A 27,194-nucleotide genomic window follows, 5' to 3' on the forward strand; every position below is an offset into this window, starting at 1 on the left:
GGAACATTTTCTGTCTTAAGTAGCTGAAGTATTCAGAACTGTCCAGGAGGTCAGAGATTGTGTCTGTCTTACTGGGCACTGAATTTCCAGGATCCACCCTGGTGCTTGGTCCCTCACAGGTGCTCAAAAAATATTTAAGAGAATAAAGAATCACCAGGCTTCTAACTGATCAAATAAATAAGGGTGCCTACATGACATGATTATAACATGTGAAAGGCAAACAAACTGTCTATTATTGTGCGTATATATTACATATTATTCACTTAAAGCCTATTTATTTATTTATTTATTTTTGACACAAGAGTCTCACTCTGTCGCCGTAGGTAGAGTGTGGTGGAATCATCGTAGCTCACTGCAACATCAAACTCCTGGGCTCAAGCGATCCTCTTGCCTCAGCCTCCCGAGTAGCTGGGACTACAGGTCAGGGCTACAACGTCTGGCTAATTTTTCTGTTTTTAGTAGAGATGGGGTCTGTCTCTTGTTCAGGCTGGTCTTGAACTCCTGAGCCCAAGTGATCCACCCACCTCAGCCTCCCAGGGTGCTAGGATTACAGGCAGGAGCCACCACACCGGGCCCTGCCTTTTTATTGTTGATTTTAAAATTTTAATTATTTTTACTCAATTTGTTATCTTGTGTCTGAAAGCATTTATAAGAGGATTATTTACAGCACTTTTTTGTTGCAAGGCAGTTTGAAAGACACATGGACTGTAATGTTTTACTTTTTGAGACATTGTATACATCAGTTGTTTTGATCTAACTAACCAGACTATTTCCTATCGTTCAAAAATCAAAACATAGAGAAGTTTTCTTGACACACACACGCCTACCCCTGCTGCCAAGTTTTTTTCTTCTTCACAGGTGATATTAGTCATTTCTTATGTAGTTTTCCAGAGATAACTTACGCTTTTAAAATTTAATACTGTACCTCATAGAGCTTTCTATAGCAATTCATATAAAACTTCCTTATTCTTTTTTATGGCTTCATATTCTATTTCATGGATCTACTACAATTTATTTAAAAAATTTCTTATGAATGGAAATTTAGATCATTTCCAATATTTTACTATTACAAGCAATGATGCCATGAGTAATTTTGTATATATGTCATTCTGTATCTCATTGGAATAAATTCCTATATGTAGAATTGCTATATTAAAGGTATATGTATTTATAACTTTGATAGATGTTTTCCAAATTGCCTAAAGGATAGATTTCAATTATTTTCAATGATTTGCTTGACTTAAACTATTCTATAAGCTGATTTTTTAATGTTCTATAGCCCCACCGTACAAAGTTGAATCTTATAGTCCATAACAAGCAACTCTTTTGGTGGAATGATTTAAGGAGCATTGAGTGTTCTACTAGTCCACATATCTGGAAATCACCACGCTGTCATAATGTCATTCGAAGCAACTCTTAGAAGATTTCTGTATGATAAACATACCCAATGCTTTATTTTTTGGTTATGATGATTAATTATTATTATTTATATCTTGAAAAATTATAAAATGACTCTCCAACCCTTTCCTTTTTCTTGTATACACTTCTGCCTTATCTGTTTCAAGACTGAATTGCCATCTCATGGCCTTCTACTGTTGTAAGCTGAGCAACACTCAAGTTACACAGAACACTGATATCATTATGGAGAGAGAGAGAAGGGGGAGGAAGAGAGACGGAAAAAGGGAGGGGAAGAGAGAGAGAGGGAGAAAGGGAAAGAACAACTTAACTCTTCACAGTTTTTTTGTAAAATGCCCTGGAAGATTCTAGATATTAATGGAGATTTCATCGTGAATCTGCACATCCATTGTATTCTGAACTTGATCCTGCTGATGGAGTTAATTTTGTCTGGGCAGATGAATGTCACTCTGAAAAAAATGAGTATTGTGCTTTATGGGCACATACTGACACTCCATCAAAGCACTGAACTAGATACAGGACTGGGGAACTCTCGCTCCTCATAAAAGTTGAAGATTGACTTAAAATTTAGAGTTGTCAACTGTGGTCATCTAGGAAGGAAGATTTTTTTCTCCCTAAGGTTTTCAGTATTTACTAGCTCTTTTCTTTTTTCTTGAAGAAGGTTAATAATGTCTCTGGAAAACCACACACTGCCTCGGAGAGGAGTAGCATTAGTGGAATGGGAGGAAGAAGTGCCAGGAAAGTAAGGTAAGAGCAGGTGAAGGAGAATGGGGCCTCTTTATAAAAAAATTAGTAACAGAGAAGTAGGGTGGTAGGAATATCCACCTACTTATTAATAACAGGCAACATACTCAAAATTTTAGTGGCTTCCAATATGAGTGAATTACAGGACATTCCTGCAGCCCAGTTGTATTAGTGTCAGAGAAGTTGAATTCAGCAACCACAACAGACTAATCCATGCAGGGCTAGTTGGTTGAGGGAACCATGTTTATAAGGCAGCTGGTTTCTACTCAGTACTAGCATTTTGCTTTTATTGTGCTTAGTACAGTACTAGGTGCTCCATACCTGCTCGCATACCTCTTTAACACTCTTCCTATCACAGTGCTAGATGAATATGATTTTATATGCCCCAGAGCCACAAGTTTTAATTATTCCTGTATTGCAAATGAAAAACTGAGCCTCCTAGAAAACTCAAGGACCTGAGCAAATAAAAAACAAAGCTTTGGACAGAATGAGATTATGAACACAAGACTCCATTTCCCACTGCTAATTTCTATCGCTAAATTCCAGTGACTTTTCCAGTGAAAAACATTTTCTCCCTCTCTTCTTGATAATCTCTCTTTGTTTGTTGTCAAATATGAAAAAAATGACTGTGACAGAAAAAGAGTGAAAGCTTTTTGAGGTCTGCGATTCTGGCTTATGTAAAGCAGCTCTACAAGCAGTTTCTTGTTGGGTCAACAAGCCTGTGTGTATTTTGGCATGGAACTGAGAGTGCTAATGCTTAATCCATTCAGAATAACCCTTTCAGGGGTGTTGAGATATCCAGGAGATAAACTGACAGAAATAGAGGATGGAATATTAGGAGGACTATGTCAACCATTAAGAAAAGCTGCAAAAACTGGATCCCCTAGTTTGTCGACTTGCGATTTTCTATCTAGATGGTTACTGGAGTTTCTATTGTAACTTTCAGGGAAGCTCTTTCTTTTAGGGTAGTATTACATTTCAACAAGGCAGTGTGGTATAATGAAAGGAGCATGGACCTAGGGAATCAGTTAAATTCAAGTGTGAGTCCCATCTTTGTCATTTTTTAGCTGTGTGCATTTAGACAAATGACAACACATCTCCAAATGTCAGCTTCCTTGTCTGTAATATGGAGGACAATGTTATAACTCATCATCACCTGAAGAACTAAACAGGGTAATTTATGCTACCCACCTTCCACAATGCCTGAACTCCTTAAGGACTCCTGAAGTGTTAGTCCTCTCCCTTCTATTATGTTCCTGGCCAAATAGATACGTGCAATTGAAGTTTTTTTTACAAATTATTTTAAATTTGTTAAAAAAATTTTTTTGGAGACAGGGTCTTACTCTGTCACCCAGGCTGGAGTGCAGTGACACAATCATAGCACACTGTAGCCTCAAACCATCGGGCTCAAGCATCCTCCTGCCTCAGCCTCCTGAGTAGCTGGGAGTATAGGCGCGACATGATGCTTGGGTAATTGAAGTTTTAACAAGTATGAACGTACATTTCAGAAAGGATTTAAGGTGGCTATAATTTGGAGATTGGACCCAATGGTTTCCTAATGAAATTTAAGAATGAGAAAATGTTTTTTCTTTTTCATGAGAGGCATTTTGAGGCTAATAAAATTTGGTCTTTCTTTCTTCTATTCTGTGCATCAAGATCTGTGGGATCAGTAGCCTGATAATATATTGGCAATTTGAACAACACTGTGAACATACTAAATGTAATTAATGATAAAATTTATGTGTATTGTACCACAATGTAAAAAAAAAAGAAATAAAAGAATAGGAATAGATTTTATTTTCTTTAAAAAAATGTATCAACAAAGCTAGTGGTTCCAGATAAATAGCATCTGTTCATTCATTGCTTTATAGCTAAAAATAAACAGCTAAAACAAAATTTGAAGATGGCTGAAGAGTTTAGATTGTAAAGAATATCTTTAGGCCAAGTGTGGTGGCTCACGCCTATAATCCTAGCACTTTGTGAGGCCGAGGCAGGAGGATGGATCGCTTGAGGTCAGGAGTTTGAGATCAGCCTGAGCAACAGCGAGAGACTCTGTCTCTACTAAAAATCAAAAAATTAGCCAGCCTCGTGGGGCATGCCTGTAGTCCCAGCCACTTGGGAAGCTGAGGCAGGAGGATTGCTTGAGCTGAGGAGTTTGAGGTTACAGTGAGCTGTAATGATGCCAGTGCACTCTATTCTGGGGTGATGGAGCAAGACTCTGTCTCAAAAAACAAAAAAGAATATATTTAAAAAACCATTTACTACAAAGATGTTTATCATAGAATTATTTGTAATGGTTAAAAATGGAAAGCAATCTAAATGGCTTATATTGGTGAAATGAATAGCAACCATAATAATGAAGATTTACTATGTATCAAACATTCTTTTAAGTATTTTACATGTTTTAACTCATTGAATCCTCATAATAACACTATGAGGTAGGGAGTACTATTATGCACATTTTACAGAGGAAACAGCCACAGAGGTGTTAGTAAATTGCCCAAATTCACATAGCTGGTAGGTGGGAGAGCAGGATTTCCATGTATACATGTGGCTTTGGAGCTCAAATTTGGCATATTGAGATAATGTGATATTTGTAACCACTAAAATAATGCCTCACGTATCTTTTGACAAAAAATGATTATAATGAAGCAAAAACTGCAGGATATAAATTGTATTGACAATACAGTGTCAACTTTGGAAAAATCTATGGGAAAAGGTGGGAAAAAACTTTATAATGGTTGTCTCTGGAAGAGTAGGATCATGATTATTTATTTTCTCTTGTATATGTTTTTGATACCTTATGAATTTATTCAATTAGTTACATTCATTTTATATTCAGAAAAAATAAACTATTTACAATAACATCTCATTAACTTACCATTCTTATGAATTTATAAATGATTTCACATAAGTGAAATATTGTTTCAGTTTTGGAAAGGACCATCATAAAGTAATTTAATTTAGTTTTCCAGCCAGTGTTTAAATCTGTTCAACAACATCCATTTAAAGAGGTTTTAAAGTTATATTTGAACCTACCCTTCTGTTGATGGAAAACCTACCACTTTCTCAAGGCAATGCAATCCACTTATAAACAATTTTTACTCTGGGAACTTATGAAGGCTAATCTTTTGTGGGAAAAAAATCCTTTTCTTTTTTTTCCTCTAAATTTTATGCATGCTGGTCAAATGATCTGCCACAGGATCCTAGACCTCAACTCTGGAAGAGGATCTGGGCACCTTGGAGTACTCTATTCCTGTCTGAATTCAGCCACTGAGATATCAGTCCCTATCCTACCCCCAGCCACTCTCTGGTCAGCTAGTCCATGAGGATCTGCTACTCACATTCTTCTTCTTGCTTATGTGACCATGCATGGGTATTTGATTTTATGCCTACCATCCAAGCAAACCATAAACTGTCATAAACTGGCCCAGTTAGCACCCCATAGGAGAAATCCCCAATAATGATAATCTTTTAATATTTCTTGCCATCTGAAATAACATTCTTCTTAAATAGAACCTACAGATCTTTTTATTATGATGAATAATAACGTCCATTAACTGAGTAGCTCCTATATGCCAGGCACAGTGCTGGATCCTTTAAAAACATGATCACATTTCATCATTATCATCATCCTTAGGTAGGTATTCTTCCCATTTTGCAGATGATGTTAATGCTAATGAGAGGTTTAACCCCTCTAAATGAGGGGTTAAATAATTTACTCATGGTCACAAAGCTAGTGAATGGCAGAGTTAGGACCATGATCGGGGTCTTCCTGACTCCATTATCAATGTTCTCTCAATGTCACTACACTGCTTTTCCACTTAAATTCTAACTTTTTTCTTGATGACTCAAGATTATAATGATGAACATCAGTTAGTGTGCTATATTATATAACAGTGGCATCTTCAGAGACTACAGGTTTGTAGGCCACCGAGAGTGTGCTTTGGGGTTCTTCTGTCTATCTTTTCATAATGAGGCCATCAGGTGTCCCTCTGCTTTGAGCGTGCCAGGCTCATTATATTTTCCAATATGCAACTTCTTATTTCTAGGGCTATGGGCTGGAATTCATTAACCAAACGTGTTAATGAGCTGCATTTCAAGGAGGATTTAGTAAGCTCTGAGGGAAGGTTTAAGGGGTTTCTCTTTTGTGTCATCTCAGGCACATAAATGTTAATGAATGTGCTTTGCCACTCACAGACTTAGTTCTAAGCTATGTTTCATAGAGCTGAGCTTGCTTAATAAATAAGATGAGGTATGTTGTTAAGCAGTTTACCAAAGTTCTATTGAGCTACAGCCCAGTGGGCAGATTTTACAAATACACTTATTACATCAAACATTGTCTGCTAAATGCAGAAAGGTTTTATTTGTGCATATTTCCTTACCTACCATTACCTCTGCTCCAAATCTTATTCCTATTGCATGCCTTTAGGTAAGTAGCTATATATCTCTGTTTCCCAGAACCATCCTCTATTAAATAATCATTATAATTATATAATTATAATTAATAGTTACTAATAGCACCTAGCACAAGTGATAAGGTATATGATCACCCTAATTTTATGGCAATACTGATTTTGTGGAGCTCCTTCTGTGTGGGTCTGTCAATTGGAGAATCAGACATTTGGAGTTTTAAACCCTTGGTATTCAAGAGTAATTGCCAAGATTTTTTTTCTTGCCTTCTTGTTTCTTAGAATCTGTTGGGCTAAGGGATGCTTTCTTTTTTTCTTTAGCAAAATTAGGGGGATACAACATCTAATATTTTTTGTATTGTTAACATTTGAAAAATATTTTCAGGTTTCCCTTACAGGTTATAAAGAACTCTTTTTGTTTGTTTTTTAGAGATGGGGTCTTGCTATGTTGCCCAGGCTAGATTTGAACTCCTGGGCTCAAGAAATCCTCCTGCCTCAGCCTCCCAAGTAGCTGGGACTACAGGTGTGCACACTGCACCTGGTAAGATTATGAAGACCTCTTAAGACTGAGATAGGCACTAGACAACCACTATTTTGGACCACTACTATTTTGACTGCCTTATCATTTATATGTCAAGATGATCTAGTCATTGACTTAGCAGAGCAATAATACCACTGGTTGAGTGCCTACTATGTGCCAGACACTGTTACAGGAGCTGTACATGCATTCTCACTAATCCTCTGAACAACTCTGAAACATAGGAATTATGTTTTTTGTAGATGAAGAAGTTAGCTTCAGAGCGTATAAGTAACATTACCAAGATCACCTGGATGGATCTGAACTCAGGCCCCTCTGTTTTCAAAGTGGAAGCTCTTCCACAATATTCTGCTATGCCTTTAAAAGGGAACCTTCTAAAGTCATTGCCCGAACTATAAATCTCTTATTTTTATACCATAATCAAATTTGCTAATTTAATGAAGTATTTATCCTCTTCTATATGTAAGAGCAATCATTGTCATTACCTAGTAGGAGGTGATTTTTGTCCTCTCTGAATGCCAATACCTTAGACCTCTGAGAAGACTCTTAACCACATCCTGCTTGGTAGCCTGGCTATTGGTGTCTGCGGTCTCTCTCTCTCCTCTAAGGTATACATTTCTCAAGGAGCCTCAGACCATGTCTTCTTCAACTTTGCGTTTCCATACCATCCATCCTTGCACACAGTAGGTGCTCAAGAAATACTTGTTGAATAAATGAGTGTCATATAGTATGGTGAAATTTACTTATTGTGAAACTCACATGAGCAGGAACAGGAGCAGCAACAGGCTTCCTAGGACCTTGTTTCTCAAACGTTACTGTGTGAATGCATCGCCTGGGGTCTATGGTAAAATGCAGGTTCGGATTCAGTAGGTCTGAGATTCTGTATTTCTAAGGAGCTGCCAGGTGATGCCCTGCAACAGGTCTGCTGCCCACACTTTGAGTAGCAATGGCCTAGAACCAGGAAAGTTAAAAAGCAAATTCTGTGGTACTTAGTTTTTTAGTAGGGACCAAAGAGAATTTTGGGGAAAAACAAAAGAAACATTTGCTTCTAGGACAAATTTAGGTGGTATCTATTCAAAAGAATACGGCAAAAGGGTCAGAAATTTGGGGGAACTTCGGGGACAGTTCTTTCAGTCACCAAGCAGTTATTAAGCATCAACTCTGCACAGGTCACTGCACGAGTGATAGAGACCCACTGAACATGTTATTGCTGGGGCTTGCTGTGGATTTGTGACTACTACTAGCTCACTACGTGTTCTCCGGGATTTGTTCTCAAACTTGAATGTGCACAAGAATTACCTAGAGAGCCTGTCAGAACACTTTCTGGGACCTGCTGCCGCTCCCAGAGATTCCTATGCAGCAAGTTGGGGTGGGACCCACGATTTTGCATTTCTAACCAGCTCACAGGTGAAGTCAAAGTTCTGACCTGAGGTCCATACTTTGAGAACCACTGTTCTAGGGGAATGAACTTAATAACTGCGGTTCCCTTCAGCTCAAAACCTGAAACCTGTGTTACCCAGAACATAAACACAGGACTTTAGGTTAGCAGGCCAGAAACCTGGGTCAGTTAATAGAGTCCTCTGTGGGTTACGGTCAGAAGGGAAACCTGAAGGTATCTACTAAGTTCAGCTTTAGTGAGATAACTGGTTAAAACATGCAGAATTGGAAGGAATTACATTTTTAAATTTTTTTATTGATTTAATTTTTTGGAACGCTTCATGAATTCGTGTATCATGCTTGTGCAAGGGCCATGCTAATCTCTGTACCTTTTCAATTTTAGTACCTGTGCTGCAGAAGCAAGCACAAGGAATGACATTTAAATGTTAGCTGTGGTCAACTAAGAATGATTTTTTTCACTTATATTTTTCTGTATGATATAAATTTAATATAATAAATAGTAATTAAAATAAATTTAATATAAATAGATAAGAATTTTCCATGTAGAAAGCAAACTCTTTAAGTCAAGGTCCAGGATGACTGCCATGCCCTTCACAACTGCCCTTTGCTGTAACAAACATCTTTCAACTACATGACACATGAACCTGAGGCATCTTTTTTCAAGCTTCTTTGTTCATATCAAGGAGGGATCTCATTTTGTTTCTTAGCAATAAAGTCTTTGAAAGGCAACTCTAGCTAAAATGCACACACATTGCAATTATGCATTCTGTAGGAAGTTTTTCACCTAAGGGCAATCTGTATATTTCTAAGGTACACAGCAGTCAGTAGGCATTAAATGTGCATGTGTAGGGGGTGTGTGTGCATCTGTGTGCACGAACGCATGCACACACACACACACACACACACCCTCGTGCCCGATTCCCCTGCTCTGAACCACCATTTCTTTGTTGTTGGTTTTGGCCTTGTTCTGTTTCCTGGGTTAAAGTGCAGTGGCATCATCATAGCTCACTGCAACCTCAAACTCCTGGGCTTGTGCCATCCTTCTGCCTCAGTCTCCCCAGTAGCTGGGACTACAGGCATGCACCACCACACCTGGATAATTTTTCTACCTTCTGTAGAGACAAGATCTCACTCTTGGTCAGGCTCATCTTGAACTCCTGGCCTCAAGTGATTCTCTCGCCTTGGTCTTGCCAAAGTGCTAGGATTACAGGCATGAGCCACCATGCCTGGCCTGAAACACCCTTTCAACAAAGCTTCTATTCCAGTATATTCTCTTTTTCTACCAGAGAACTAAACTGAAGGCCCTTGAAGATGGGTCATTTCTACCTATTTTTCCTGCATTCACCAAAAGCGCCTGGTACAGGACTTGGTTAAATTTTCATGAATGAATGTCACTAGTCTTTGTTGATTTTGAACACAAACTCCATCTCCCCCTCCCCCAGCAGACCCTTGCTCTCACTGTCTCTCCTCAGGAAGTCTTTCCTCCCCTCCATGAGGGCTTTGGAGGCTGCTTCAGTCTTTTCTGGAACATACCTTATCCTAGCCACTGTTACATTGAAATCCCCACCCCATGGGTTCATGTGCACTCTATTTTTGTGTGTGTACAAGCGTTTTGACTTCCCAAATAGATTACAATTTCTGGCAAGACTTTATAGCTCTGGGTTTTCCACTTGGGTTTTCCAAATGGTACTTTGGGTACCATTTAACACCTCTGCCAATTGAAAGTATAGGACTACATTGTCTTGCTCCAGTGCTTTCAAGTTTTCCTGATACCCATTTTAACCCAATTTCACCAAAAAAGGGAAAGAAAGAAAAGAATAAGAGAGACAAGAGAAAAGGCAGGGGTGTTTGATAGGATCACAGTTTAGTTGGGTGTTGATGCTTGATCATGATTTTGCCTCAGGAACAACACCCTTGGAAGTGACAAGTGCAAATACCATTGTATCGATCTGGCAGGCTCAGCCCTCTGGGCTAGGCATCCCCCAGATCAGCACATTGCCTGGGAAAAGAGTGTGTCTGATCTCAGAGGATGACTTTTGAAAATTGGAAACAAGAGGTTAAAGGTAACTTGCTTTTTTCATCCTTTTTTGTCAAACAACCCACAATTTATATTAGCCTGCTCATAAATTGTTATTCTAAGTACTTTAAAACAGTACTTGAACTTCTGGGCAATTAGAACATTGGAAAAAATAAGTTTTATATCTCAATTGTTATACTAATTTTTTATCATTCAAAAAGGTCAGCTGCCTTTTAATATTCTAACTCCTACCAATAGAAATGTGTTCTCTAGGCAAAACTGTGAGAAGTCTGAACACACTGAATTTTAAATATCTACCTTTGCTACAGTAATAACATTTATTGCTCTACATCTCAACATTATTATTATTATTGTTATTTTAGAGACAGGATCTCACTCTGTCCCCAAGGCTGGAGTGTAGTGGTGTGATCATATAGCTCACTGCAGCCTCAAACTTCTGGGTTTAAGTGATCCTTTTACTCAGCCTGCTGAGTTGCTAGGACTACAGGTGTGTGCCACCGCACCCAGCTATTTAAAAAGTTTTAAGAGATAGGGTCTTGCTATGTTGTCCAGGCTGGTCTCGAACTCCTGGCCTCAAATGACTCCCCTGCCTTGGCCTCGCAAAATGCTGGAATTTCAGGCATGAGCCACCACAACCAGCCATTTCAATGTTATTAGTTTTATCCTAGAATTATTTATTTAATTATTTTTAAAAGTGCAATATATGTTCTTTGCTGAAAAAAATTAGAAAATATAGTTCAGTAAAAAGAAGGTAGAAAACATCTATAACTCCTTCACCTGTCTGGAGACGACCACATTACCATTTTCTCTCTCCTCATTGTACTTTTACATTCATTTGCATGAAAGTGATCACACCATACACACTATTCTTTCTTTCTTTTTTTTTTCATATCAGTGTTTCACTAACATCTTTCTATGTCAGTACATACAAATCTTCCCAGAGTTCCAGTTTTGGAGTGAAATAGTTGAATGTTTCAGGGACACTTAACTTCTCTAAGTCTCAGCCCTATCATCTTTAAAATGAGAATTCCAATCATACCAACCTCAAAGCACTATTGAGAGGACTGAGTGAGAGTGCAAGTTTTGCTAGCGTAACTCAATACAGTTGTCCCTTGGTATCTTAGGGAGATTGGTTGCAGGATCTCCAACCACCCCCCCCAACCCTGTTGGATGCTAAGTCCCCTGTATAAAATGGTGTAGTATTTGCATATAAACTGTGCACATACTCCTGTATACTTCAAATACTCTAGATGACTTACAATACCTAGTACAATATAAATTCTATGTAAATAGTTGTTATACTGAATTATTTGTATTTTTATTGTTGTATTGTATTATTTATTTTTTCCCAATATTTTTGATCTGTGGTTGGTTGAACTGCCCAAGACACAGAACCCATGGGTGTAGGATCCTTGCTTGCAAAGGGTCAACTGTACTAATATTATCCATCTTGATGGCTATATAATATTCCTGCATATGAAAGCATCATAATCTATTTAGCCATTTCCTTATTGGTGAACAGTCAGACCTCTTTCTTTTATATGTAATCATAAACACAAAATACTACACTCAACATCTTTTTACACACAAAATTGGCAATATGTACAATTTTTTTAGCATAAACTCTTATAAAGTAGAATTGCTAGGGTACAGGGTATGTGCCTTTTGTATGTACATATTGATAGATTTCTCTGTAAGGGATGCTATGGCCACTTAAATTTCCTCTAACAATTTTTCCCTTAATTTTTGTTATGGTGTTATTTGCTGTACAGAAGTTTGTTGTTATTTTGTCGTAAAATTAAAGCTTCCAGAAATTTCCTTTATGGCTTCTGGCTTTTGTGTCATGCTAAGGTTAAATAAATATTCTTGTATATTTCTTTTTAGTGATTTCATTGTTTTAAAAAACGTCACATTTAAGTTGTTAATTCATATAAATATATTTTTATGTATGGTTTGAGGCAAAGATTAATGAAAATTTGTATGATATTTTTTCATGGTACTGGTGTGGTTTTATACATGTATGTATGAGGTATATCTACCCCAGCATATAATACCTTGTGTAGTAATATTCTGAAGTTGTTTTTTTTTTTTCCAGTCAATGATATGTTTTGGAGATCTTTTTTGTGCCACTACAGAGAGCTCTATCTCCTCTTTTCCTACTTATGCATTAGAGTCATAGTATGGTTCTTGCATAGTTTATTTAGATAGTCCGTTGTTGATGGTCATTTAGAGTTTCCGATTTTTTACTATTCCAACCACTGTTGTATACTTGTACCTATCTTATTATGAACATATGTTAGTGTTTCTTGGGGGCATATGGAGAAGTGGAATTGTTGGGTCAATGGGCTATGTATGTCTTTTATTTATTTTATAGACATTGCAAAATTGGTTTCTAAATTGGCTTACAAATGTTATGTTCATGCCAATAGTATATTAGAGCAACCCTGCTTATTTACAATCTCACTTTTACCAATACCAAACTCCTAAAGTCTGTTTCCAGACTCTATTCTATCTACTGGTTTGTCTGTTTTACTAACACCTCACTGTTTTTGTAGAATTTAGAAAATTCATGAACCAGTGCCAGTCCTAAAAGCCATACAATAATTTCTACTTCTTCATACATAGATATATAAGACAATTCCTTTTCTATAGTCAGCTCCAAAAATGCTTGAATGAGTTTTTTGTGTACAGTTGTCTTCCCTCCTTTCCTCAAAGATGTTAGGGTTTTAAAAGAGTTACAAAGCTGTTAGAGTTTTAACTATTTGGAGGAATATTTTAAACTCTTTATTTAAAGACACAGCCACTATAACATTGATTAATGCAATGGAGACAAGAATAGGGGATAGTGTAAAAAATTTCTCTAAGTACCCTTTTGAAAGGAAATCTACCAGTTCTGTAAGATGGGACAATAGATAGGCTATCAAGTTTTCTCAATTCTTTATGTGCTCCTGTGGTAGCCGTCATTTACCCTTTGATCCTCTGCCACAGGGAAAATTTGAGGAATACTGGTAGAAAAAAAGGTCTCTTGTTATTGCTGCTGTTACTTTGGCCATTTTCTTCCCCTTCATGGTTGGAGAGTGCTTTATGCTATAAGACACTACAATTTAAGAGTAAACATCATTAGAACTAGGGACTCAGAGGATACAAATTCCTAGAATACAAACTGTTTGATTACTGGAGCTTTATGATATACTTTGCCACCTGGTAGAAAAAGGCCTTTCTCATTTTTCTTTTTTTAACATTTTTTGGGACTATGATCACACGTTTATTCTTCCAAATAAATTTGAGAATTAGTCTATAAAGGTTGAAAATGATACTAGGATTTTTATTTTGTTTATGTTACATCTGTACATTTACTTGGAAAGAATTACTCTGTTTATCATATTGAGTCTTCTCAATCAGAAAAATAGAAGTCTCCATTTTTACAAATCTTTTGTGTTCTTTGGTAGAGTTCTAGAGCTGTCTTTACTCATGTCTTTTTACTTTCTTAAGCTTATTCTCTTCTCATTTTAAAAAAAGTTTTGATTGAAAATATTTATTTACTATAATAAATGTTCCCAAAGTCAAATGGTTTCATAGACCACACACACACACACACACACACACACTCACGGTTGTTGTGCTAAGAAGTGCTAGTAGAGTGGTTAGAACTTTATCTCACAGTTGTTGGGAGAAAGCAGTTTCTAGATCCTTCTGTCACTGGGGAAGTAGATCTCAAAATTCTCTGTCCTATAGGAACATATATTATTTAACATCTTGGATCTGACCATATTTCACAGTCATTTATGGAAAAGTTCATGTATGTGGAAAAAATTTTCGTTCTAAGTCACTTCTAAACAATAGACTGTGTCTTAATGACTTTTCTTTAATAAGAGGAGGTTTGGAATGGAATTATTAATGTGGAATTCGCCACATTAAAAATATTCCATGAAATCAATTAATTAATCTCTCTCTCCTTCAGTGTTACATTGTATCACACATCTTATATTGTAGAAGAGCAATAAATGTGGCTTGTGGGTGATGACACTATGAATGCTTTCATTTTCTATTCTATAGTTTCTGAACTATTTCAAAAATAGTTTCAAAATGCCTCCAGAACATGAATCTCTTTCATCCCACATTTCATCCTTCTCCCCAGGGCATTTCTGGATGAGAGGAGTCCTTAACATTCCCAAATCTCAAGGTGGTGCCTTGTATTCTTGATTTTGCTATATTTTCTCATCATCCTGGGTAAAACTACAATGTTCATATTCTCTCTAGGGACCCACTCTGGAATTGCCACTCCAGACTCAATAAATCCTTATTCTAAGGATATGTAGAGACTGTGGTATAGTTCTGCCCAGAGCCCACGACCTGGATATCCAGAGTTGATTAAAACAACTTCATAGTATGTTTCTGAGTACAGGCTGAATCGCTTCTCTCCCCACTAGGATTGTTTGCAGCCTCGTAGGTACTGTCAGGCTGGGAGAGGCTGTCCTTGAGCTAACCATGTGCCCCTTGAACTGTTGCTCAAACCTGTATGGTGGCATCAGATACTTTATTTAAACAGAATCAGAATTCACAGCAGGCTAAAAATCATTGCAAAGTGAGGCAAAACTAAAGCAAGTTAGAAACCCAAAATAATAGTCAACAGAAAGGTCAGTGTTGGGAAGGCTAGCGACCCTCAAAGGTTAAGTTGGCTCTCATTTGAGGGTTCAGAGTCCCTCCTGGGATGTCTTTAAGAATTAACATGTTTTTTAAAGAGGTGAGGAAGTTAAGATGAAATGTAAATAAGGGAAGCAAAAAACAGAAAGTAAGGATACTTAGGAACCAAATTTGATTTTTTTTTTTTTTTTTGCCTCCTACCATGATTTCAAAATTGGGAGCTACTATTTAGTTAATTTCAAGAATAATTCAAGTATTAGAGATGTTAAGGAGGTACAGTTTCTCTTGTTTTTTTGTGGAGTTCAATTCAAGTTCTGTTAAATCTACAAAAATCAATGTGAAGTATATGCATTATGTGACAGTTCCATCTAAAGTATCTTGTATAGAATATAGGGCAGATACAATGGAGCAGCCAAGCACATGTAATTTACCCAACAAATCTAAGCACTCCCACATTGATTTTTTGCAGTTTTCTAGCCCCTAGTCACTGAACAGAGAAAAAATGGCTCACTTTCATAGCATGGGATACTTATGGCTACAAAATGTTCATCTTCATGCCCTCTAATTCAGGACTGTCTTTTTGTTGTCTTTCTTGATAGGTTTTTTTTAGGTCATTTAAAAAATACTTGTCTTCTCTAAAATGTTATGACAAGAAAATAAAATGGTTTTGAAAATGTTCTGATTTGTTGATTAATTTTGCCCCTAAAATTATATTATACTAGTGTTGTTTTTAATGTTTTAACTATTTCCAAAAGCAATTATCTTGAATAACTATTAATAGAAAATTTTATGTAACTGAAAAGACAGGCTTTCATATTGTATTAAAGTACCTAATTTAGTAACTAGAATAAAAGGGACACACAGAAACCATTTTTGAGACTGTAATTATAAGTTAAGTCACTATGAAAATGACATGCATATATATTTCCAGTTTAAAATCATTAACGCTTTTCCCCCTAAATGCTTTCAGTGACAAGATAAGACAGTATGAACTTACTAGTTCATACATACATGAAAATATTCCATGGGATTTACCTACTGTATGTAATAAAAAGGGATCAGTCTGTATTATTCAGATCAGTGTAAACAAGTGATATTTGATTTCCTGCACCACATCACCTTCACCAACTGCAGATTGGTTTGCATTTTAACCAGGGTAGTCGACTGTGAAATATGGTCAGATTAATGTTTGAAAATCCAAATAATAGTAGAGTGACGATACCTAAACATAACCAAGCCTTAGGGATGTTGTATGCCTCTAGCTGTAGCTGCCCCCTCCTATTTTATTTACTCATAAGTATCATTAATACCAAAGATATATAACCTTTGGTGCCAATATGTCACTCTCTCTCTTCAAGTCTTTAGTAGTTGCATGCTTATCTATTTCAGTCAAATGTATTTCTTATCAAAAAAAGAGTGAGAGACCTGACAATACAGTGTTATCGAATTTTTTCAGCTGAGACCCCCATGCCATTCAGCATTCAGACATGCTTGTGCTTGATTGATGGATGGGTTTGTGACAAATAAAACTAGGATCAACAGCTTTGCACCTTTTCCCCCATCAGAGACCAGAGGAAAGCATAACTCTATAACAATAGTGGGATTAGGGATGCATTAGCTCTCCATCGACCAAAACCATCCATTCCCATCAATACTTTGCACGTAATAACCTGAAGCTATGATAAGGAAACAAAAGAAGGAGAAAAGGGACAGGAGAAAACAAATCAATAAAAGAAGGGAATGTCTGAAAGATGTGCTGTCCAAATGAAGATTTTTTTTTCTGCATTGCTGGGCTAATGTCCCTGAATGTGGAAACAATACCTCACCCAGAGTTTTGATGGGGAAAGCAGATTGACACATTGTTTAAACATTGTTTAAAACAGGTTTGGCATCTGCAGATTGATATTTAGACTAGGTTTGTTTTTTGCAGGCCAAAAGATGTGTTATAGTGTTTACTGTTAACCTGTGTCTTTAATTGCTCTAAAAGAAAAAGAATGTTTTCACCTGAATGATTCAGATTTTGCCAGGCCAATTCTGGGATAATTAGAACTGTGTAGACATAGTTTTAATGTCTAAATCCTTAGGATAGACACAAACATTCACTTAAATACGGGTTAGTTTGAAGAATCATAATGGACTAGTTTACTAAGATCCACGCAAAGCATATTTTTCTCTCTTATCAGAAAGTGACTGATACCTCTGATATGAAAACCTATACCTGTACGAGAAGAGTCTACTTTTCTAGGTAGGTCTTTTTGGTAAAACCTTTCTACGGAAAAATTTATCTTCATTCTCAATTCATAGAATATTTTGATGATAATTTCATCATTTTCTCTACAAACAATGGACCGTTAAGCTTATTTATTCAGGTTTTTTGTTCCTTTTCTTTAGAGAGCTTTTGATTTTTGCGTATCATATGTGTCCTAATATACAATTTATTCTAATTGGCCATTGAATGGGCCGGTATGGTTTTCTCCTGGTGAGGATGTACATTAGTGATATTTGTTCTCCTTTGAAGAAGAGGTGTGAAGGGAGGAAAAACCCAATTTCTGATTGTGGAGTCACTGATCTTGGGAAAGGCACTTCATCATTTTGTTTCAGTTTCCACACTTAGAATAAGAAGAGAATTATATTGTCTAATTCATCATTATCATCATCACTATCATTATTAATATTATCATTATTCTTCATTGGCATACTGTAGTACTTCATTTTCTAGTTAAAGTTTATAAAATGTTGAAAAGAAAAAAGCCATTTAGTTCCATTTTCTTTTTCAGTTCTATGAGAATATGGAAGGCCCTTCCCTTTATTTAAGTAAATGTAGAAAGAAATGAGAGAAATTGCCCTATCTCCAAATAAATGTGTAGAAGATTCTTAGGATAGCAGAGTGGCTTCTATAGACCCCAAAATCTAAGAGGTTAAAAGAGTGTCCAAATTAAAAACAATTTAGGGATGCTTTATTGTTTTATTTGTGGAATGAATTCTATTTTTATTACCTGCACTCAAATCTTACTTCAGGCCATACAAAATCAAGTATATGTGGTTATGATACAAAAAGGCAGATGTTGGCTTGTATTATTAAAGGTCATGGGTGTATTAGTCAGGAAATGCAGTAGTGTTCCTATAATTACAAAGAGAACAATTACATTTTACTTATGATTTTACCAGTATTCTTTGGGCATAAAAATAGTTAAAATATGAAAGCCACAAACATCTGACATTTCAGGTCATACAGCATTTCATATATATCAGCATAGCTGATACTTGCTCTGAAATCTGTCTGCATTGAAAACTTTAACATAACAAACCTGATTAAAGGCATATGGTCTTCTGTTTTGACTCCAAATTTGACTTATTTTATAATTGGTATAATCCAGTGGGTATTTTCATTTAGGTTCTAAATACAAGGCCAATCTTTGGGCACTCCAAACAAGTGATTTCATGAGACACCTCTGTTGAAGTTGAATGAGCCCCCAACATTCAATACTGATACCCATGAGTGGGTTCATTTCATCCTCAATAAGACCACTCACTACTTGAACACCTTTTCCCTTAAAATTTAAAGCAGCTACCTTTATAACCATGTGGAGGAAGAGTTCTAGGTTCCAGAGGTTTATCATTTTAATATAAAATGACGTTAATAAGCTCGATCTATGTTTTAATATAAATGGGAGCATAACCTCTGTCACTATTGCAAAATATACAGTATGTACCTGATTGATACCTTTTCTTTATTGCATAGTCAACCTTCAAGCTTTCTGTGAAAGCTTTTTATAGTGCTCTTACATATACACCCCTATACAGAACTCTCTAATTTGGTTCAATTTAATTTTCCATAAGTGAAGATGCAAGATTCACATATTTATGTATATGGACTCAAGCAGAACAAAAAAATTTCTCCTATATGGCGGGTGTCTATATAAGTCTTTGATGATGCTTGAATGTATGTTATATGTTATCTATTTCCTTTGTATGTGTATCTTTTGGACAGTGTAAGTGTCTGGAAACAATGCTTATATTTTGTCCAGGACTCATTGTATGCAACCTAATGTAGTGCCTGTAGGTGCTCTAGAAATATTAATTATATGGAAAGGAATATATACATGTATTCATGAGGATAAATATAGACACATTTCTAAAGAAATTACAAAATCATAAACAATTGTTAATGTTTTGGACACATTCATACTAAAAATAAAAGTTTGCAGCGTCATGTTAAGTGGAAAAGTTTATTCCTGTGTCATTCAGTAACAGCCCAAAGATGCAGGGTTTGATAATTACTAGAGTCACCATTAAAAAATTTACATCAGCTTGCTTAATTGGAACTGTGTAAACTAACTCAGATTATATCTGAATGCAAAGATAAGGCATTAAAGCTAAACATAAAACATGACTGAAATGCAAAATATGAAATATTTCAAAAACTTGCAATGTTTTTTATCCTCTTCTATGCCAAGTGCCAAATCTCCTCCTTCTTTCATATTCACAAAGGATCAGATACTGTAAGGCAGGGGTGCACAAACTACTGCCTGCGGGCTTGCACCTATTTTTGTAAGTAAAGCCTTATTGTAATACAGCCATGTCCATTTGTGTATGTATTTTCTATGACTGCTTTTGCACTTCAAGGGTGGAGTTGAGTAGTTGGGGCAGATACCTTTGTTATGGGTTATATTGTGTCTTCTCCTTCCCCCCAAATTCATATGTTGAAGTCCTAATGCCCAGTACCTTAGAACGTGACCTTATTTGGAAATAGGCCCATTGCAGATATAATTAGTTAAGTTAGGATGAGGTCATACTGGAGTAGGGTGGGCTCCTACTTCAACATTACTGGTATCCTTCTCAACAGGGGAAATTTGGACACAGACATACACACAGGAAGAATGTCATGTGCAGAAGAAGCAGAGATTGCAGTGATGCAGCCAAGGAACGCCAAAGATTGCCAGCAAACCACCAGAAGCTACAGGAGGGGCATGGAACAGATTCTTGCAGCCCTTAGAAGGAACCAACCCTACCAACACCTTGAGCTCAGATTTCTAGGCTCCAGAACTGTGAGACAGTAAATTTTTGTTGTTTAAGACACCCAGTTTGTGGTACTTTGTCACAGCTGCCCTGGCACACTAGGTCATATACAATATATATTGTATAACCCACAGAGTCTATAATATTTACTATCTGGCCATTTACAGAAGAAGTTTGCCAACTTCTACTGAAAGGCTCTGGTTTATGACCTTAGTTGAATTATAAGTAAGAATTAGTCATAAGTAACTTAATGGTGAGATACAGATCACTCTTTCTGAGGTCTCTTTGCTGTCTTCAGAAAAGAATAGAAATGGCTGGGTGCAGTGGCTCACGCCTGTAACCCTAGCACTCTGGAAGGCCGAGGTGGAAGGATCCTTTGAGCTCAGGAATTCGAGAACAGCCTGAGCAAGAGCGAGAACGCCATCTCTACTGAAAAAATAGAAAGAAATTAGCTGGACAATTAAAAATATATAGAAAAAATTAGCCGGGCATGGTGGCACATGCCTGTAGTCCCAGCTACTCGGGAGGCTGAGGCAGAAGGATCACTTGAGCCCAGGAGTTTGAGGTTGCTGTGAGCTAGGCTGACGCCACGGCACTCTAGCCTGGGCAACAGAGTGAGACTCTGTCTCAAAAAAAAAAAAAAAGAAAAAAAAAAAGAAAAGAGTAGAAATGATTATTATTATTGTTATTGATTTTGCTTATGGATATGTTTTAAAACACAAACACATGTAAGTCTCTGCATATCCTGAATGTCTATGACGTATTTACAGAACATAGTGAAAAAATTGACTAAAGAATTAAAAATTAATTTAGCCTGAATCTGTTAAATTGCAAGGTCAAAATGGTCATTTGACTAAATTTAGATTTTTCAAATCTGAATGCTGTTCAACTCAGCTGTTTGCTAAGGCCCAACTTTGGTCTTAGCAAAATACTGTCTAGTAGTTTGAAGTTCCGTAATGATCAAAAAAATTTTTTATGAGAAATTTCAATGATTTATGTGTCAGTGGAACACAAACATCTGCTTTACATTTCCCTTAAAAATGTGCATGAAGTTAGAATTAAAGGGCTGGTTGCTTGAGGAAGGCCATCATTTGGCAAGAGGATGCTTAGTTTTGATGATTCTCTCCCTATTTGGAAAGCAGATGGAGAGATTTTGCCTACCTCAGAAAACATCTCAATCCTTTATTTTGTGATTAATAGGCAAAAAGGAAAGGCCAATTATGGATTCTAAGGGGGAAAATTGCCAAATGCTTAAGAATTAAAATACTTCCTGTAATTCAAGATTTTTTTCTCCAAAGGAATACTTATTTTCACACATTTTCTTGACCCATGACCCATGATCAAAATGTCAAAAGGGCTGGGAAAGATTCCTGGAGTGTTTTCTCAACCTTGATAAAGAGCCCATGTGGCATTTAGGAACAGGTGTTCTCTAAACCCTTGCTCCTCCAAGTATGGTCTGCAGACCAGCCACATCAGCCTCACCTGAGAGCCTGCCAGAAATGCAGAATCTCAAGCTGGACCTGATGGACAAGAATCCCCATTTTAAACAAGATTTCTTGATGATTCATAAGCACATCAAAGTTTGAGAATATACAACTATTATGTACCCATAATAATTAAAAATAAAAAACTTTTAAGAAAAGTTTGAGAAGCACTGGTCTGTGTTTCGAAACTGCTGAGACATGGACTAGTGAGACCAATTTTAGCCACTTTATGCTAGTTCTGTCCTATCCCACTGAGTGGGAATAGTGGCTGTAGCTTGGCTCTTCTCTCCCTCTTGCCCTTTCCCTCATTCTTGAGGTCTTTGCTAGAGAATGGAGCTCTTAGCATGTGTCAGTCCCTTTTCTAAGTGCTTTACCTATATTATATTAAATTATTTAATCTTTGAAACAGGTTATGAGGTAGCAGTATTCACCTCCTCCTTTGACAGAGGCATATAGGAGTAACTTGCCCAAACTTAGTGCGTATATGATGAAGCCTGGATTCAAACAAACTTATTCTAGCTCCAGAGCCCATACTCCTAACCATTAACCACTCTACTTTATTGCCTTTCAGTACCATGTGGATTACAAAAACCCTTTTCAAAGTAGTCCCTGTGAAAGTTAATGATAAGGAAAAAATCATTTCACAGAATTGACAAAGGAGTCCCAAATATATTAAAAGTAGGAGAGGCATGTTGGGTCATGAACTATTGCTTGTACCTGCCCAAACCATTAGGTAGAATCCTCACATGTGTTAGAAATAGAGGCAGAGACTGAAACTTACAGAGTTTATGCTGCTCACAATTCCAAATAAATTTATTTTGACAGATTGGAAAAACCTAATCTTATATTCATTTCAGTTTTGCTGCTGCAGACGTAGCTCTGTTTTAATACTGTTCCTGCAAAATGCTAAGCTCCAAATCCCTTGGTTTGTTTGGATATATTTGGATGCCCTGAGGGCACTTTGTGGCATGGTACTCAGAGTTCATTTCATGGGACTGTTCCGTGGGACCAGTTCCCACCATATTCTAAGCCTGGGTGGCTACAAAGGACTCAAGACTACATCTGGACCATTTTTTGGTACGCAGGCGAAGGCAGCTGTCAGATTGTCAAGTCAGGGAGCTGTGGCCTTGGTTTGATCAGCCTTCTCCATCCAAATCCTTAATTTACTCAGTAAAATCATTCTATCCTGTGTGTGCCCCAAATGAATGTGATGTATGGTCTCACATATATGGAAATGGAAATCTATCCACATACCCATAGCCTCTCTCAGTGAAATGAATTCAAACATTAGCAAACAGATAAGGGTACATTTGTGTGCGTTTGGAAGAGGTTCACTAAAATACATTGTACCCTAGACTGACCCTGAATTTAGCTTTTGACCATGTGGGAGATAGGGGAAGGGGAATTGCTTGAGGAGGTAAATGGATCTACTTCCCTTCCCCCTGAGCAAGGTAAACTTCCTGCCTGTCCCCTGAAATCTAGTGGTTCTTAGCACAATTCAGCAACACTAAGAGATGTGAAGTGCTGCCATAGAACAAAGAACATTACATTTGGACTCTGAAGACCCAGTCTCAATTACGTAATTTTTTAGTTAACTATGGAAGCTTGGGCAAGTTACTTTAACCCTACTGGAAACTGAAGTTAATGATTCTTACCTAAGAATCCTTGTGAAAATTAAATGAGGTCACTTGTGTGAAAGCCCTAGCATGATGCCTGCTACATTTGAAATCTCAATATGTGTTCATTTTTCTCCTTTCTTGCACCTGCTATCTTGGGACATGTTCTTCTTTAAGCATAAATTCACATGACTGATGATTCTTTTCTCTCTCTTCTATCACTCTAATGCAGCTCCTTAAAATCCTGGCTTTGGACAGGGCATGGTAGCTCATGCCTGTAATCCTAGCACTCTGGGAGGCTGGAGCAGGAGGATCACCTGAGGTAAGGAGTTTGAGACCAGCCTGAGCAAAAGCGAGACCCTGTCTCTACAAAAAATAGAAAAATTAGCTGGATGTGGTGGCATATGCCTGTAGTCTCAGCTACTCAGGAGGCTGAGGCAGGAGGACCACTCGAGCCCAGGAGTTTGAGGTTGCTGTGAGCTAGGCTGACACCACTGCACTCTAGCCCAGGTGACAGAGTGAGACCCTGTCTCAAACAAAAAAAATTCCTAGCTTTGGTTTCCCTTATCCAAGCTCTTGTGGTATGATGCTACAGTCATGTCTCAGGGCCAAGAGTCTTGCCTGCCCTAAGTCCTACATCCAGACAGGCTTGGGCAGGAGACAAAGAGTCAGCAGAGAGTCACATTGGTAGGGACCAGAGAATTTAGGTGCTAATGACTTGGGTCCTGTGTATGTGTGTGTTTTAGGGAGAGACTATTGATTATTAGTAATAAAACATAACAATTTTATGAAGTACTTACCACATGCTAAGTGTTTTACATTCCTTTCCTCATTTAATCCTCATGTCAGCTCTGCAAGGTAGGTATTATTTCCACTTTGCAAATGAGAAAGCTCAGGCTCAGGGAAGATGAGTAACTTGCCCCAAGTTACACAGTTAGGAAGTGGCTGTGGAGGAGAAAATGCTCATCATCACATTATTTCCTCTTCCTGGACACTTAGGAAGATGATATTTCCCAGCCTGCCTTGTGATTTGGTTCGGTCTTGTGATTGGGTGTTAGCCACTGGAATTGGATAGAAGTTTCATAAGCCATTTCCAGGACTGGCTCCTAAAAGAGTCCCTTCAGTTCCTGCTTTTCCCACCAGGGTGACCTTGAAAGACATATATTACATGGCAGAGCTACAGGCTAAAGAGGACCATCCAGCCCTTATGACATAAGCAAGAACAAATCTCATCAGGTATTTGGATGTTAGTTAAGTGACAGAATTGGGCTTTGGAGCCAAGTAGTTTGAACATTTCAACACACTGTGCTATAGTCTCTTGATACTGACATTGATGATTGACATTAGAGAGTGAACAAAATGTGAATAAAGAGAGAAAAGAAAAGCTAAAATGTGCTTTGGTTATGAAAAAATAATACTGATTGCAATTGATCAGGTGATTTACCACATAATTACCACTCAAAAATAATGATTAACTATAGGTAAGCTTTATTTCATTTTGGAGTTGATTATCTATATGTAAAAGGTGTGATCAATAAGTTAAAAGCCATATCCAACTTCAATGCTTAGAGGCATGTCCTTGTTGGACATAGTCTAGCACAATAGTCATGTTTACAACCTTAAAAAAAACTAGAACAATATGTCTTAGAAGGGAACATATGCTAGAAAGTGGCCCTTCCAAAAATACAAATCATGATGGCCTCTTCTTGGGGTACAGGTTGACCTATATTAGCTGAATTTTACTCCATAACAAGATAATACAGACACTCCAGATATTGTTGGAAGCAACCTCAGACTTATCTGATATTTTTATTTCAGTTGCATGTTTACTGCTAGATAGACCAGTTTTATCAGCTACATCTCATGATCAGAAATATCTCAAAGTCACTGTTTGTAGATTTTATATTTTATATATGCCTCTCACGACCAGAATTATAATACTCACCTGCTTAAAAAGCAAATTTATTGGAATATTACCTTTCACTATCAGAAAACTCAGATCATTTTACGGAACTCAAACACATGAAGGGTGTAGTTCCTTTAATAATAGCAAACTTATATAGCACCTTATATGTATAAGGGCTTTAAGTACATTAGATCATTTAATTAGTAATTCTCACAGTAACTCTATGAGGAAGTGGAGGCCACAGAGATGTTACGTAATTTGTTCAAAGTCACATAGCTTGTAAGGGGAACAGTCAAGATTTGAACACAATCAGTTTGCCTCCAGAATCTATGCTCTTTAACCACTCTTTGCAGGCTGTTGCCTCTCAACATTTCTGGAGTGCTTACTATGCTCACTATTTCCTCTTTTTTTTTTTTTTTGTCTGCAGACAACTCAATCTGACAAATCAGTGTGGACTTTCACAAAATCTTTATTTTTGACCATATTTTATATTTAAACCCTTAGTGTCAATATCTTGCTGCCAAAGAACTTAGAGGAAATTTGATGAATTAAAGTTGGCAGACTGTTCTGACACAGGATTTTACAAAGAAATTAACTTCTAGTGTTGGCAAACATAAATTATGACTAACAAGATAGGAAAATGCCATATTTTACAAAAATTGTACTGTACAGTATTAATGGGGATTATTTACTGAGAGTCTTCTGTGGGCTAGGTTTTACAGGGCATAAAGTTTTATATCATTATTTTATTTATAACTCAAAAAATCTCATGTCGATTGCTTAATTGAATCTCAAATGCCACAGGTTGTATTAATAAATTGCACAACTAATTTATGTACTAGAAAGCAAAAAATGTTTCCAGTGAAACTAAGACATACCATCATTGTAAGATTTATTATGATATCAGAGATGTTAAAATGTGAAAAAATGCATCTTAACATTGATGAAATATGGAATAATCCCCATATTACAGATGAAGAAATAGACTTCACAAAGTTAAATTACCCAACATCACATGGTTAATACGTGGTAGACTCAGAGCTCATATCCAGGTGGGTCTGACTTGAAGCCCATGCTATTAATCATTTTATAGAGTGTCTCAGTCTGTGTTTATAATGCATAAAGTGAAATTAAATCTCTCTTCATTGTTGTTAAATTGATCATCAGCATACTGCAGACTGGTAACTTAAATCCCATGATGATTCTTTAAGATTTGATTATCCAATAAGATGGTTTACACTGGCCAAATAGGCCTAGACAAAGAAACCAATCTTTACTGCATTTGCAGCTATGTAGAGAGCTTCAACATTACAACTTTCAAGTGCTGGTTTCTGTCTCTTTGTCCTGAAATCATCCCTCATTCTAGCTTACAATCAAAAAGAACAGTTTTTTTTCATATGAAACAAGATCTTTGTTTCTGAGGACATTGCTTGGCCTGCTGTTCAGCTCACAAACAAGACACAATTTCTTCTATGTTTAATAACTCAAGATGTTTCATAACTATGTCGTGGTTTGAGATTTGAGAACAAGCAAACAAGACCACACGAAGCTTAAAGAAGCACAGAGTGATTTCATAAAAATATTTTTAGCAATAAAGACCCACAATACAGGAAAATAGAAAATACATACATACTCGACTCAGAATTCCAGTTTTTTTTTTTCCAGGAGGCAACAGCAGCTTTAAACATTGCCTTTCTCTTGTGTAGGACTACACATGCACAGTATACAACTTTAGTTCCTATTCTAAAAGCACTATGAGCCATTGTTTTATGATGGTCCCTTGAGGCTAAGGAAAAATGTTATTGGTAGTCTGAAAGAATAGGTTTTAACATAGGCATTTAATTTTCTTTCCATATACTCCCTGATTAAAACAAGGTTTGCCCCATTTTCCATTTTTCTTTTAAAAACCCTCTTTACCCACATTAACAAAACAACGTACTGACTAGAGCTGTGACTTTGGCTCTGACGGCCCTAAGTTT

General features: G+C 36.9%; 1 long non-coding RNA gene and 1 other non-coding gene across 2 annotated transcripts in view; both read right to left on the reverse strand.

The window, feature by feature from the left end:
• Positions 1-27,194, reverse strand: part of LOC138386459 (uncharacterized) — a 121,067-nt gene that overhangs the window by 74,116 nt on the left and 19,757 nt on the right. The gene's annotated exons all lie outside the window — the stretch shown is intronic.
• On the reverse strand, positions 8,811-8,914 carry LOC138388854 (U6 spliceosomal RNA). Its single transcript, XR_011234332.1, has one exon. It is a non-coding gene; the product is annotated as a U6 spliceosomal RNA (small nuclear RNA).

The sequence above is a fragment of the Eulemur rufifrons genome, chromosome 7 (genome assembly GCF_041146395.1).
Source record: "Eulemur rufifrons isolate Redbay chromosome 7, OSU_ERuf_1, whole genome shotgun sequence".
NCBI lineage: Eukaryota > Metazoa > Chordata > Mammalia > Primates > Lemuridae > Eulemur > Eulemur rufifrons.